Consider the following 12,556-nt stretch of genomic DNA (forward strand, 5'->3'; position numbering starts at 1 on the left):
TCAAATCTCTGCATATGCTGAAGCATATTTTCAAGTAGACCTTATCTGTATTGAAAAGCTGCATTTTTTGAAGTCTAAACAACTACATTTTTGCCTAAAAACTTTTAAAACTACATTCCATGACCCAGGTTTCTGCATCCACCATGACACTCTCTGTGAGAAATACTGCAAGCATAGTGATACAAACAGTGAAACGGTTCCTGTAGCGATATTGGTGAATATCTCATGGTTGGAAAGACCTCTCAGCCAATCAGATTCAAGGACTAGAAAGAGCTGTTGTATATATATGTAATATTTAATCTATCCTACCTTTTTATGCAAATTGTGTCTCTTTCCACATTCCAACTTCAACATAACTATAATCCTTGGTACAGTCACATCTGAGCTTACTAGAGTGCTTTTTTAACACATTGGAAAGTCATAAATAAATAAATAAAAAATCTGTCCATTTGAGATCCCAATCTGACAGCTTTCTGGAAACACTTGAGAAAAAAAAAAAAAAAAAAAATTATTTTTTAAATTTCTAAAATTAACTTTTATATCTGTGCTGTGATGCATCATGGGATGTGGGAGAAACCAAACTAGAGGATAAAATTGAATTTTTGTTGATTTAAAATTTAATTACTTGAACAATGCACTAATGGCTTTTAAATAATAATTTTTGGATTAATGCATGTACAGAAATTTTATAATCTTGAGATTTGGTTATGTAGTGAATGCAATTCCTGGTCACTTGCATCTCTGTAAATGGTTGTGTCCATGAGTATAAATGCTCACAAGCTGAAATTTCACAGGATTGTCAGTAAGATGGATGTTGGAGAGTGAGTAACTTGCTGGAGATTGAAATCATTCTGAGTGAGAAATATTTTTTAGTGATAATTTATTTTTCTCTTATACTTTATTCTTGTAATTATTTTCCCTGCCTGTATAGTTGTAATTTTAATGGTACTAAAACATGTAACCCAGGGGTTGCCAACATCGGTGCTGAAGAGCCACAGTCCTGCAGAGTTCAGATCCAACCCTAATCAAACACACCTGGACCTGCTAATCAAGTCTAGGGGTTTCTAGAAAGCTACAGGCAGGGGAGTTTTTGTCAAGGCAGGACTGTGGTTCTTCGGGACTGATGTTGGCCACCCGTGATCTAACTAGTAGAAAGTTTGAGTTTAAATCAGTCAGGAGTTATTAATGAGCACTGTTGGAGGCATGCACAGTTTGAGTGTGTGACCCGAATGTTAAGAGCTGCATCAAGAGGAGAGTATTCAGCATGTATTGTGAAGATATATTACCATAACTGTTTCTTTAGTTTATCACTAGTGTATTTTTTTCTGCTTTTCATTTAAGACTCGATGCAGGCATGTTCTGAAGCAACTTAATTCTTATTTTGTTCACAAATGATCTGTGAACTTGAGGATTAATAGTTAATTGCTTTTTCAAGTGCTTCATTGTTGCTGGAATTGGGTGAGTAATGTCCAGAAATTCATCCACACAAAGTTTGTGTATGTTTATTTGGTTCTGTGCAGTGCTGAATCATAATGGTTTTTAAATGTGGATGCCGACCAAACGCAGTGGTTGCAAAGCTTTGCTGTACATGTGATTTAATCTGAGTAAAGTGCCATTTTGTTGTGCTGATTGTACAAACTGGAATTCATGAGTAAATGTGTACTGGTGTAAGTTATGCTATAGCATCATATGCAGGACAGTGCCTTTTTGTCATCTCAAATTGTTAATGGTCCCTGAAGTCTGGTTTTTAAAAACATTTATGTAAAACATTCTATTCATGTGGTCCTGACATAACCTTGAGTGTAAAAGATGCTGTGTTTTCTGTCTTCTGGCCAAAGGAGCTCTTTCCAGGAGAATCAACACCTGCCTAGGTCAGAGTCCTCCAAAGATTTGACTAAACCTCCCTTACAATATTTACAGCATTGTGTGCAAATTGGTCACTTTACTTGGTCAACAGCTTACAACCCCTCTAAGCTCCGATATCAGATAGATGGGGCGCCCCAAACTTTGTGACAGAAAAATTAGAGAACTGTCTAGCAATGTGAACACTAAAGAGTTTCAGCAATTAATTCATGGCTGCATTGATAACTGCTTGTTAATGTCAGTTTACCTCTTGTGACTGTATGTTTGAGTTTTAATTAACACACTCCAACATGTCTGCTGTGCATCTTGACTTTTGTCTGTTTGATACAATTTGTTTTAATTTTTTTTTTTTGGTCAAAATAGTTAACATGAGGTGTGTCTGTGTTGCTGACCAAGGATGTTGAGAGGCATTTTTTCTTTTTAAATGATTTATGTGCTCATCTCTATGCTTAACACTATACCTGCCAAACACTGAATTTTCTGTTATTCATGAGACAACGCTTCCCTGCCAAACCCAGAATTTTCTGGGTTTCGGTGTTTTCATGGTTATACACTAGGGGGCACTATTACGCATCTCCTGAATGAGTATAGAAAGTGCTGATCAAAAACAGTTGAGGAAGACGCAGAAACGAGTGATCTCATATGTAAGCATATGAAAAATAATGCTGAATCTTTGCTTTGGTATTTGTTAATATTGATAATTTCTCAGCTTTTTGCTCAATGTTGTTTTGTTTTTTTATGAAACCTACCTATGTTCAAATGTTGATAAAACAATGCTTGAAGCTAGAATAAAAAGGATTTCTTTTGTTTGAAAGTAGAGAGTCTGATCTTTATTTTGACATTGCATGATCAGATATTCATACAACAAAATATTCAGGGGGCCATGAAATTTTAGCAAAAATCAGCAAAAACGCTAGCGGTGGCTGGCAACTTAAAAAAAAAAAAAAAAATGCTGGCGGGGAAAGTTAATTTAATTAATACTATGCTTAAATGTCTTTGTTGCTCACCCACTTTTTTTTTTTTTCATCTGTATGTCAGTTTCAGAGTCCCAAAGCTGATTTTATTCCAGCTGTAACCACACTCTGTCCATTGGTCAAATCGAGGTCTCCGTCAAGTCTAACCTGAGCAAAGCAGCACTTTCCTCTCAACCAAGATCAGTTCCATTAAAATTAGTATCTGTAGAGAAACTGGTTTGCTTAAAAGGGTGGTTGACTTTTTTTTTTTTTTTTTCTTCTAGGCTTGATTGGGTTTATGGGGAGCAGTCTAACATGTTAATGCTTTTTTTTTTTTTTTTTCTTCTAGGCTTGATTGGGTTTATGGGGAGCAGTCTAACATGTTAATGCTTTTTTTTTTTTTTTTTAAATGCATTTTTCCATTTAATTGACCTTTATTCCACACCGCTCTGTCCCTTCTCCTCTAAACATGCTGATCATTTCCTGCTTTTATGAAGCCCCACCCTCAGAAATGGGCGCTGGACTCTGAATGGTTAGCTAGCCCAGTGTGTTGTGATTTGCTAAACCGCCTCTAGTGTGTCTAAACGTCCCGCCCCTCACCTCAGTGGCATGTGCTCCGGTTGTATTGTAAACAATGGCATCGTTAATATCGCTTATCAGTTTGAGCCCGATTGAGAAGCAGAGGATATTATTGAAGAGGGTCGTGCAGAACCTGTGCAAGCATGGCTTTTAAAGGTAGGCCTATGTTTTTTGTTGTTGTCTCATACTTTTAGATATGCTGTTATTTGTAAATGCTACTGCTTATGTTAGCTTTTAATATACGGTTTTATCCTGATTAAAGCTTTAATACAGTACGGCAACTGCACACGCGTCCATGTTTAACGCTTCTCATAGCTATGTGAAAATAAGTGTATAATTGGAACAGTTCATTGTTGGAGCTGAGCTGAATGAGAGCGAGAGAGAGAGATGCAGAGCAGGGGATGCAAGGAACAGTAAGAACCGCTGCTTTAGAACATTGATTTTGAAACTTGTGAATCCATTAGAATCGTTAGAAGACAATCGCGATTCATATATGAATATATTTTTATGTGCACCTAGTTTTCTCTTCCTCTAAAGCAGCGCAGCATGGCCTCACCCCCTTCATTGCATGTTCCCAGGGGCGGGGTTTGTCTGGGTTTGTGATGTCACGAACCCGGGAAGTAACTCGTTGTCCCTACCAGCTGTTTTTGTAGGCATTAAACTGCCAGAATTTTAAAAGACGATATCACAGTTTGCATTGAACTTTCAGCTTCGTAACTTTGCAGATATTGTTTATGCTCAAACAGCAGCATTACACTAACTAATGTTAAAGTGAAATCGCAATTAACTACCTCTTTAATGTTTCTATTGTTTCAGTTTCATGGACGTACAAATGTTAACTTATGAGATGGCAGTTGTGGTGTAAGGATGCTGAAAGAGATTGTCACGCTTGAAAGTATACCTGCTTTAATCATTGAAAGGTAAGATCTTTTCTTCCACATTCATTTATGTGGTGATTTATTTTATTTTTTTTAAATAAATGAGAACCTATATCCAGTAATGTTATGAGCCAATCAGGAGTTGTTTTTTGGTTTGTTAACGGTCCTGTTGAAGGTGGAAGAAAGCATGTGAAGCTGATTGAATGTGACAGCTGAACTGCATCAAGAGAAATGCCATCAGGTGAGAAGCTTAGCCTATGTCTTTATTTGCCTTTTCTTATTTTTTTTTTTTCCTCTTCATCTGTGGTATATTCACTTAAGTGTTTAATGCTTTCAATGTGTCGTGTATGAACGTCTTGGGTTTCACATAATCTGCTCTGGTTTTTGCTCTTTCAGATCCTACACTTTCCTGGGCATTGTATAAGAAACAGTTTACTTCACTGTGGCATTTGGTGAGGTTAAACATTTCGATATTTGTGATATTAGATCTGAATTTCTGAGGAACCATGCACCAAAAGGTGAAACTGTTTTCTAGAGTGTAGGCAGTTCTAAATTGATTGTTGCTGTTAACTTGTTCAAGTGTCTTGCCGTTATAACAATTTTGTGGCTTATACTTGTTGTACATCAATGACCCTTTGGGTTCACATGTCTTATGGTGCCTTCATCAAGTGAATCTTTTTTTTTTTTTTTTTCTCTGTGAGCATCAGCATGACTCTTACATCTTACTGATGTGTCCATGGTTTTAGACCCTATACTGACATCTGTCGATATTAAATTGCTTTGTCTGTGCTGCCACCACTATATTTGGAATGTACCATGTACAACTAAGTGTTTAGGTGTGAGTTGGTCTTTTTTTTTTTTTTTTTTTTCCCTCCATTTTAAGCTGAAAGGATTAAGTAGCATGGATGGTCAGTGGCATGTGGTCTATGTGGTCTAATATATTTATATGGTCTATGCTTTTTCATATATTTATAGAGAAAGTTAAAGTGTCTCTAATGCGACTTAACCCTGCTTTTTCTGTTTCTTTAATTTCCTGTTTATTAGTCTAAATGCCTCTAAGACCGCATGGATATCACAGAGCATTTGTCTACAGTCACATTCCAAAAGAGCGTGAAAAACTGAGTACCATGTAGGGCAGCCAGCAACAAATCTGTCTTCATTCCTGCTTTTTTATCTCTGCCAGTCAGTGACAACGCAACATTAAGGCTTTGACAAATATTGGGTTCTAGGTAACACTGCAACTGTATTAGCCCTCCGTGGACTTTTCTCCCATACTTCTCACTCAACTGGGCAGGTTAAGTATCATGCCATGACTTCCTAATCATGCCAAAATGCATTTCTTGATGCGGTCACTTCTTTTGACTTGGTGGCAGTTCGCAAGTTCTGTGCAATTTAACCACTTACTGAGATGATGCTGTAAGTATTGGTAGCTTCTCCATTTTAATTTTTCTTCCTTTACCATGTCTGGCCCTGCACCAACAGGTCGACTCCTGCAACACCCTCCAGTCTCTTGCTCTCAAATGGTATGCTTGACCCTTGGACCAAGGTAAAGTCTCTTGTCAACCAGTCTACGTATCTTTGGAAGCAGTGTTTCCTTTCTGAAGAACACCTTAAATCTGTTGAAGCTCTTCAATGAGGGTGAATGTTATCTGACCATGTGACTTCAATACATCCCTGTTTACCAAATGCAGAAGTATAACTGCACCCATGGACCAACTGTGCAGCTGCTGGTTGGCTGTTAACGGTGACTTCACCTTTCCACTCAGACAAAGCACCACATTTGGTTTTGACTGAGACATGGAGATCTGCACAACACCGCAACTCCCTCTGTGCTCCGATAGACTTTCACACTCCTCAACCACCTGAGTTACCTTAAGCGCAGGCATTGTGGACCGTGAGTATGTGTGCTATAAATGCATACAGGCATGTGAGACTATGGGAAGTCCATGTAGTTTTAGTGATTGAGATCTTGAGTTTCAGTTATTGTACAGACAAAGAAAAAAAACCTTTTGAACAGCTCTGATGTTTGCGTGTCTTTGGCTGTAACTTCAAAATGCAACAACCGAGATCAGCGTGCTGCTATCCTGTCTTTATGACAGCCCATTGGTGACTTGAGTCCCTTGGTAAGTCCCTTTCCCTTGGTAAGTCTCCCTTCACAACTCAAAGTTCTTCTAGTCTTTGACCTCAGGCGGCTCAGTTCTACAGCGACTCAAGCCAGACAACCTGCTGGACCTCAATGCACGCAACAATCACCCATTTCTTTTTGCATTTTGTACATGTAAGTGAAAACCAATATGCATTTTTTATTTTTTTTTAATCCACTGAGTTTACAATCAAGTTAAATTTGTGCAAATTTCTTATGCCTGAAAAGCCTCCAGGAGAGACCACAGACACCCAGTTAAGTAATCTGAGGATTTGACAAACCTGTGACCTGCAATAACTAACTTCTAAAGAGCTTGCAGATTTAAATCTGTAGATGCTGAAAAAGTTGTAAAACTGCTGTTTGCTTATAATAATAATAATAATAATAATAATAATAATAAATAATGTCTGGTGTGGAAATGTAATCTAACTGGGTCTTTTAAGGTATGTTTTCTGTAACGCATGGTCTCTAAACTAAATACAGTCTTCAGATGTTGCCAGAACTCTGTACTGCTACGGTGTCAGAACTTTTCATAGTGACGCGTGTATGTGGTGGGTAATTTTATTTTTCCCCTACCACCCAACCCCTGCTTATACCTAAAAGTACTTGTTTCTAAGTTGGATCGAAGCTGGAGCTTCTAATTCTTTTTGGCCTTTAGAAATGTGGAGAACTTTTGTTCACTGAACTCCGATTGAAACTCAACTTTGACTCCTGGTCTTCAGTGTGCATATTGGTTCAGTGCCACCTCTGCTCCTATACTACGAGTATTACTTTGAAAGGAGACTTGTAAGAGGCAAACAGAAGGTGGTCAGTTGCCTGTTTGGATGTATTCACTGCCACTTAAGACATCAGATGTATAGGTGCACCCCAAACTTAGGAGTACAGATATCTGTAAGCAGCTGTAAGTCTTTTTAGCAATGTGGACAAGGAAGAACTATAAAGCTGGTTAATCTGTTGCACTGTTAAAGTGATTGTTCAAAATATCTTGTGTTCAGAAGAAGCCCAAACAATTTGGACAACTTCACAAGGAGTAAGGGAGTCATTTTTGGGTGAACCGTTGGTAATGAAACCGTTTTCAGAAGTCTGTAGCTATACTCTGCTTATCTTGGGCTTTGACTTGGGCTCTAGATTTGAACAAGGGACAAAGTGGTGCCACCCTCTATCAACTTCAAAGCTTTGAGGGAGATGTGCTTGTTAAAACTTGGAAAATACTCTTCTGTACAACAGTCTTGAATCTCATGCAATGGCAAATACTACATTTTTGTTTTTCTCCTAGGTAAGCGGGACACCATGGAGCTGGATGCACTGTTCTCCTTTTAAGGATTTATGTCCACTCGTTGGCTGCCGTCCACGTTGATGTGGCTCATGCAAGAGTTCTAAGCCCTTCTAGCCTTGTTTGACCTTAAATGGCTAAATGCTACAACTCTGTTGTACCTCATTTATACCGAAGCCTCAATATTTTGTTACTTGAAAATGAAGGCAGAATGGTTCATTTGGATCATCGCTACCAACTGCAACCCATCAAGTTGCATTTCTGACAAGTTGCTCTGGTGTAGTGATTGACTGTTATTTGGGGGACAAAGTGATGCCACCCTCTATCAACTTCAAAGCTTGGAGGGAGATGTGCTTGTTAAAACTTGGAAAATACCCTTCTGTACAACAGTCTTGAATCTCATGCAATGGCAAATACTACATTTTTGTTTTTCTCCTAGGTAAGCGGGACACCATGGAGCTGGATGCACTGTTCTCCTTTTAAGGATTTATGTCCACTCGTTGGCTGCCGTCCACGTTGATGTGGCTCATGCAAGAGTTCTAAGCCCTTCTAGCCTTGTTTGACCTTTTTAAATGGCTAAATGCTACAACTTGCAGTTGTACCTCATTTACACAACCCTCAGTATTTCTTTAAAATTAGTTATTTTAATTGTTACAATTAGGTACTGACAAGGGCATAGGAACATTCTCCAGGAGCTGCCTAGATGAGAAGTCCCTCTTCAACTGAAGACTAACCTGTGTCCCTTGTATGTTTACAGCATCTGGCATATTGGTCTCATTACTGGGTCAACTGCTTTAAGGTGAAGGCAGAATAGTTCATTTGGATCATTGCTACCAACTGCAACCCATCAAATTGCATTTCTGACAAGTTATGAGTTTCTATCTCTTTATTTTCCCAGTTTCTTCAAGAAGCCCTGATGCAAGTAAAAGCACTTTAATCCAAGCCCAGCAGTATCTGGTTGACCATCTGAAGGTAAGAAATTACAGCTTGCACTTTCAATGTGAGCTTTGTTTGACTATTGCAAAACGTCAAAGTTTTAGATGGTAACCATGGGGTTTGTAGCGTTCACCTGCTGATTAGCGTGCAGAATTTTTATTGTTTTTTTTTTTAAATGTGCTCTTGACTCTTATGAAGGCCAAAGCCTGCCAACACAAACCTGTAGATAAGGTACCAGCACCCCCTCCCCCGCCTCCTTCCATGTACTGTTTTTCTGTGCACATCACCATATCTTTTTGTTTTTACTGCTGTCTGGCACAGCCATAGCCCTGAAGCCACTCTCTGCTCACCTTTGGCTTGACCGAACTGAATTCTACCACAGGACATGCTGGCACATCTGCAGTTCGTCCCAGAGTCCACATCAAAACCAGCAAGTTTTCCCAAAAACTCGCTTTAATTACTTGTAATGCAGACATGTTCTGTGACCTTCTTGTGGTGTTCTTACTTTGACTTGTTCCCTTACAGCATTAAAACTAATCCAGAAGTCCTCGGCATGTCATGTGAAGTTCTCCTTTTGTTGACCAAACCTCTGTGAAGACCTGACCGTCTACCAGCAAATGTTCTTGGAACAAGGGTGCAGAAAAGGCACAATATTGTAGTCCCTGGTCTACACTAATATTAATGCTCTTTAGGCACAGTGCTGTTTGTCCTCTGGATTATTTCTTCTGTACATGCAGGCAATCATGTAGACCCCCTCCCCCCCTTTCCTAGTCACAGCTGTCTGGCAATTCCAGAGTCCTAATGTTGGCTTTATTCCAGATGTTACCCCACTCTACACGTCTTTGTTCAAGCCCTGGTCAGTCAAACCAGAGGACACAAACCGCAGTTTTCATTTTCATTTCTTCAGTAATACCTAAAAATATGTTGTATATGCAACAGTCTAGTTTTGATGTTGATGAGGTTAACATCAACCTAACGTCAACTTAACATGTACTATGTCTTCTAGGTGAGCTGGGATTTGGCGTTGGATGTGCTGCTGTCCTGTTCCTTGAATAACACGTGGCTTGATTGCTGGTTATTTCATCAGCAGATGATTTGTAGTCAGAGGCTCCAAGTCGTTTGGGTCATCTGATAGTTTAGTAATCTGTCGTAATTTATAATGGTTTCAACTTCACACAAAATTACAGCTGCTTTGGCGCAAAACTAAGCATCTGCTTGTGGCCACTAGGGGGTCCCTAAGAGCACAAAATTATAGGTTTGTTTTTTGATGATTGTTAATGGACAAATGGTTGAGGGTAATTATACAAAAACACAATATTAAATCAAAGAAAATCTACTAATGGGCTGTAGCAGGGTGCAAACACAGTCAGACTGTGATTATTGAAGGTGATTTGAAGAGACCGCAGCAAAACTGACTGCAGTCGAGGGGAAGTAGTGGCCTAATGATTAGAGTCGGACTTGTAACCCAAAGGTTGTGGGTTTGAGTCTCGTACGGGCAGGGTTTGTAGGTGGGGGAGTGAATGTACAGCGCTCTCTCCCACCTTCAATACCACGACTGAGGTGCCCTTGAGCAAGGCACCGAACCCCCAACTGCTCCCCGGGCGCCGCAGCATAAATGGCTGCCCACTGCTCCGGGTGCGTGTTCACTGTGTGTGTGTGTGTGTGTGTGTTCACTGCTGTGTGTGTGCGCTGAGGATGGGTTAATTCCTAGTATGGGTAACCATACTTGGCCACATGTCACATGTTCTATGTAAACATTTTCCTGGGTCCTTTATTTTTGTAATAAAAAGAAGCTTCTGTTCCATAAACTTGGTACTGATTAAAAACTTAACTATCTACATTAACCTACCTTTTGGGGTCTTTGCTATTATATTCAGATATCATTATGCTTTAATTAGCTATATTGTTCCTAAACAGACCAAACCTCAGAATCAATGCAAGTCTTACTGGTATTGAGTAATACAATTTATTGAGTATTAGAACACTGAAAAAGGAAAACATTTAGGTTTTTTTTTTTTTAAACAATGCTTGCAGATGACTATAGCTGGGAGCTATTTGCTGGAGAACACAATGGCTGACAAAGACACTGCTTGTACCTGCTGTGTTTTTAGTAAAATGGTTTGCAGCTTTCGTATCACAAGAATATCAGCTTTCCAAAGGAATTTAAAATTTTTAGCCCTTTAGACCGTAGAAGGGTAAAATGCCCGGCCAGACATTGATATGATGTAAGCAACAAGGCTACAACAAATAAAATTGATAATGTTTGTGTTGGATTTATAGTGTGTGAATCGAGCATTGACCGTAGTCCATAATATTGGTGGCACAGAGAGGTCTGCAGATGACTATAGCTGGGAGCTATTTGCTGGAGAACACAATGGCTGACAAAGACACTGCTTGTACCTGCTGTGTTTTTAGTAAAATGGTTTGCAGCTTTCGTATCACAAGAATATCAGCTTTCCAAAGGAATTTAAAATTTTTAGCCCTTTAGACCGTAGAAGGGTAAAATGCATACATCCACTTGACTGCCCTCTCTTGTGGCCAATTTGAGTCAGCAGAATCTTTTGCTTTGTCCATGTAGTAATTTTAAAAACTAGTTTAAAAGTTAAACATTTACCTTGAGTCCTGTTTCAAACTGATGAGTTTAAATCCTATCTGAATGGGTAATTCGCGCTTGACTTTTGGCTTTCATGTGCCGTTATGTGGTCTTTCATCATTGTAAATCCTCTTTACTAAAAAAAAATGTAAAGGTAGCATCAAACCTGGCAATCCAGTTTACACATGCAATTCCAATGTAAAATCTTTCGATGGCAAATGGCAGTGTAACAATGTCAGGTTACAACAGAAATCAAACTTGAACTATTTTACACTTTTCCAAGCTTCAAATTAAATATGGTTTTAAGGACCATATTAAACCCTAATGACTGTTCTAAACATGAAATTGACCAAGTCATGTGATGCAGTATAACTTGAAATATACTTGCATAAACATAAAATCACTTTCAATATTCAAAAATGCTTGTTTTACTTTATGGCTCTAGAGTCCCATCTTATGCTTTATGCTGTTGTCCCTGTATTATGCCTTTTTTCTTTTCCCCTTATCTTTTGTGCTCTTTGGACCCCTTTTCTAGATGGGGTTTTCCTCCCCCTCCCCTGTTTGAAGTCACATTGATCTCTCTTATTTTGTTAAAATTATTCACATTTTCACATTGGAGGATCAACGTGGTGCCTGTGAATTCGGCATGCTGTCTGTTGCTCTCGTGTTTGCTTGTCTGGTTGTCTGCTCCGTCTTTAAACTGCTACACGCTTTTAATCTATGACCGTCAAGCACTCTTGGACATCCGCAACTCGGTTGCAGACACATTCACCAACTCTTACACTCTGGATGTGGACTGCTCCTTTGGCAATAGGATGAGTCGTTACAGGCGGCTATCCCGGATTGTATCCGCCGGTGGCCCCTCGGCATCCTGCAGAGAAAGCGAAGGAGGAAATGAGGCAAACGCGGAGGATACATCGTGAAGCTTAATGCTCATCTGCGGGCTGGCTTTCTCTCTGATCCTTCCCACGGGTCGTTTTGCGGCGGCTCTGCTGCCTGGCGCCCGCTGGATTTGGCTTCGTCCTGTCCTTCCCTTGCACCCGAGTCCTGGTTCTCGTGCCGGTCTCCACCGAATCAGCCTCGGCTCCCGACGACGGGGAGTAACTCACGGAAATCTGCGCTCGCTGAAAAGAGCGTCCTTGTCCCCTGATATTATTTCACCGAAGATGGCATTATTAAATGCCCGTTCCTTGGTGAAGAAGACCTTCTTACATGATTTTAACTCATCTCACAAGCTGGATTTTATGTTTATCATGGAATCCTGGATAAAGTTTGGTGATCTCCTTTTTCTGATCTGATCCCTGCTGACTGTACTTTTTTTTTTTTTTTTTTTTTTTT

At 39.5% G+C, this 12,556-nt stretch overlaps 2 long non-coding RNA genes across 4 annotated transcripts; both read left to right on the forward strand.

Annotated features, from left to right (window-relative positions):
- Nucleotides 1-802: 802 nt before the first annotated feature.
- LOC107705649 (uncharacterized) lies at nucleotides 803-9,511 on the forward strand. Of its 2 annotated transcripts, none has more exons than XR_001636085.1 (4): nucleotides 803-855; nucleotides 8,447-8,488; nucleotides 8,588-8,661; nucleotides 9,445-9,511. It is a non-coding gene; the product is annotated as an uncharacterized LOC107705649 (long non-coding RNA). The 2 variants fall into 2 exon arrangements; XR_001636084.1 differs by having other exon boundaries at nucleotides 9,403-9,504.
- Nucleotides 4,437-6,121, forward strand: LOC107705650 (uncharacterized). 2 transcript variants are annotated; one of them, XR_001636086.1, is made up of 3 exons: nucleotides 4,437-4,514; nucleotides 4,670-4,791; nucleotides 5,965-6,121. It is a non-coding gene; the product is annotated as an uncharacterized LOC107705650 (long non-coding RNA). The 2 variants fall into 2 exon arrangements; XR_001636087.1 differs by having other exon boundaries at nucleotides 6,046-6,121.
- Nucleotides 9,512-12,556: the final 3,045 nt, after the last annotated feature.

This window comes from Sinocyclocheilus rhinocerous, unplaced genomic scaffold, assembly GCF_001515625.1.
Source record: "Sinocyclocheilus rhinocerous isolate Xijiao unplaced genomic scaffold, SAMN03320098_v1.1 scaffold3096, whole genome shotgun sequence".
NCBI lineage: Eukaryota > Metazoa > Chordata > Actinopteri > Cypriniformes > Cyprinidae > Sinocyclocheilus > Sinocyclocheilus rhinocerous.